Source organism: Halichoerus grypus, chromosome 5 (assembly GCF_964656455.1).
Source record: "Halichoerus grypus chromosome 5, mHalGry1.hap1.1, whole genome shotgun sequence".
NCBI classification, from domain to species: domain Eukaryota; kingdom Metazoa; phylum Chordata; class Mammalia; order Carnivora; family Phocidae; genus Halichoerus; species Halichoerus grypus.
In genome coordinates, this window is record NC_135716.1 from 133936570 (window position 1) to 133939720 (window position 3151).

Here is a 3151-nt window from a genome sequence, read left to right on the forward strand (position 1 = left end):
CCAAACCCCTCCCTTCGAGTCAGTGTTCAGCTTCACGGGGCTGGCTCTGATGGCTGCCCCCTCCACCACCGTCTGCCTCAGTCTAAAACTCTGTGAGGTGGATACCAGCATTATCACTGCTTTGCTTGAAGATGAGGAAGCTTTGGCTTAAGTGAGTTATGCCATTTATTTAAGGTCAGTTACGTAACTAGTGACTAGGACAGCAGGACTCAGACCTGACCCTGCAAACATCCAGAGCCACTTTGTCACCTCGGACTCCCCTTCCCTTTTGCCTGGTCATGAAGACTGTCCCTAAACTGTTCCATACAACTGTCCTCTCCTTTCCATTTCACTCAGTTGCTCCTCTCATTACCTCTCCCGTCTCCTGGGTGGTCTTCCTGCTCTTTACTGACAGATTCATCTTCTTAAAGAGTCACTTCACCTACACGATGAGCCGATGAGCTGAATGAAAAGCCTTCAATGACTACCCATGACCTGAGTGTGGCTTTCTTGCCCAGACATTCAGGTTACCATCCATGGACCCTTCCAGTCTTAGTTCTAACCCCTTATCTTCATGAACACTGTGTTTTATTTATCCAGGCTAGACTTCTTCATGCACTGAACTCCTCTGTCTGTTGAAATTCTACGTAGCAACTTCATAGTCTAGGTAAGTGCCACTTCCTTCATGAAGCCATCCCCGATTCCCTTAAGCAGATAAAGATATTCTGGACTTTTCTTATGAAAACATATTCTAGCCTGTACTGTGGTCACTTGTGTACTTATCCCTATAGGATCTCAGTTCCTCTAGAGTTAAACTGTGTGTTACTATTATCTTTGCTGTTGGTAGTTGGGTAGCCTAGGGCAATCAGTGCCTGTGATCTCACCTGAAAAGTTAAAATGTGTTCAGTTTTATTGTCCGGTGCTGTCAGGATATGTGGTCCATGTACTCAAGATGTTTTCAGTCTAGTAAGGAAAACAAAACTATTGTTCACAAATTACCTAGAGAACAATCAGGAGCCCGACTATGAGAGATGAAAGCAGAGAGAGAACAGGAGGGAAGGAATGGATGGAGGAGGATTTAGAGAAAAGGCAAGACCAGAGTTTGATGCTGAAAAGTGAAGAAATTTGCTTTAAGTGGAAAGGGGTGTTCTGGGTAGGGAAAAGCATGAGTGAAGGCTCCCTGGTAGGGGTGGGCACGGCAGGTCTGGGAAGAAGGACGTCACTTTAGGAACACCTGCCGGGAAGGCAAAATACTAGGAAAGTTCAGGGTGTCTCAAAGTAAAACAATTCCCTCAAATTTACAGTGTCATTCCTTTTTTTAAAAAGGTTTTATTTTTAAAACCGAGACACAATTGACAACATGGTTTAAGGTATACAACGTGTTGACCCGATACATTTGTATTTTACATGATTACCTCCATGGTGTTAGCTAAGGCATCCATCAAAGCTTCCTATCATCAGACTTTCTGTGATAACCGGCACTCTTCCAAGTTAGTCGCAATTAGTGGGTTTTTACTGTATATTCTTATGCTGCTATATAATTGCTAGAATTCATCATTGACTGTCTGAATTACAGTACATGGCAATATGCTGTTTAACTGCTTCCTTTTTTGCTTTTTAACTACCATCATGTTTTAAGGTTTTGATTCCTAACACAGCCTAGGACAGATGGTAAGAAATTATCTCATGGATGAGACTTTAGGACTCTAAAAAAATAAAGCTGTTTTTGTAATGGACTTTCTATGTACTAAGGAATTTTCTTCATTCTGATTTAGTCATGCAAAATTGCAATATGATTGCCCCTGCTCTTGCTCCAAGAGGGGAGATGTTCACAAATGTATAATGAAAATATGCAGCTCATTTACTTACTGTACTTATGACCTAATCCAGATTCAAAACTGGCCTATGGAGATGGGCCAATATTGGTTGTGATGAATTATTACACAGACATATTCCCACTAAGGCACTAACCGAAAAAAATAATGAAAATTGACTAATTCATTTTGAAAATCTACCTTAAAAGCCAGAACAAGCGGAAGGAAAGGGATTTTAAAAGTATACACTTTTTTTAGTACAGGTTCTTTTGGGGGAAAATAAGACATCAATACATTTTAAAGCTATAAAGCATTGACTCTTTTCCCATTTGCTAAATTCTTTATGATATGAATGACACATCATTTTTTTTTTCCTTAAGACTATAGCGTTGCTAATTTTCTCCACATGTGTACAATTTGTCTTTGACCTTTAACAAATGTCCTCTGGGCAGTTCACTCACCATCCAGGAAAAACGCAAAGCGTTGAAAGCTCCGTAAAAATAAATGATCCATAGTCCAAGCTACATTAAGCAGCAGAATAATAAGCTATTTCAGCCCTGTAAATTTTAGTGCCATCCATTCAAAACTGCACTGGGTCACTTCAGCACTAAATTCATAGGAACAAAATAGTAAATGCACATGTTTTATTTGTTAAGCTGCCAGCTATCTATTTTGTGTAAAAAGTTGGTTAGCCAAGAAAAACCTATTTACAGGCACATCAGGCAGCATATATTTAAAAGCGGTGTCTCTTTCCAATACATGATTTTAAGTGTTACAGATACATTTACTATTAAACATCATGTATATTTAATACAGCAATGTCTACTGCAGCGCCCTAAAAGCCTTTGTTCGCTTTATAGTCTCCATTACTGGAGAGCCAACATTCAGTTCTCCCACAGTTTTGTAAAGTGCAGGCAACCCACAAGAGCTTCTAGTTTTAGCTCTAGCAGCCCTGTGGGACTACAATAATTGTTATGAAATCATTAATTCTACCTCAGCAGTTTCAACTGTCAGGTACATGTAACAATAATTGCAGTTAATGAATGCTGCTCAATTTATTAAGTACCGGATGAAAACCAGTATTCTTTTATATGCAGCACTGAGACACATTCACATTTATCATTTGTGTATACCATGTTGAATATTCTTCTGCCCTTTATTGGTCAGGGGATGTAGTCATGTTTGTTTGTTTGTTTTTAACTTCTCTTCATTACAAAAAACAATACAGGAAATTTTAACTCTCTCTATAAAGAGCAATTAAAGTAATTAGTACCAAAAGTAATATTAAATAAGAATCCATGTCTAAGAAAAACGATCTAGCAGAACCAAGACTTAGTTCTTCCTCTGGATAAACAAGA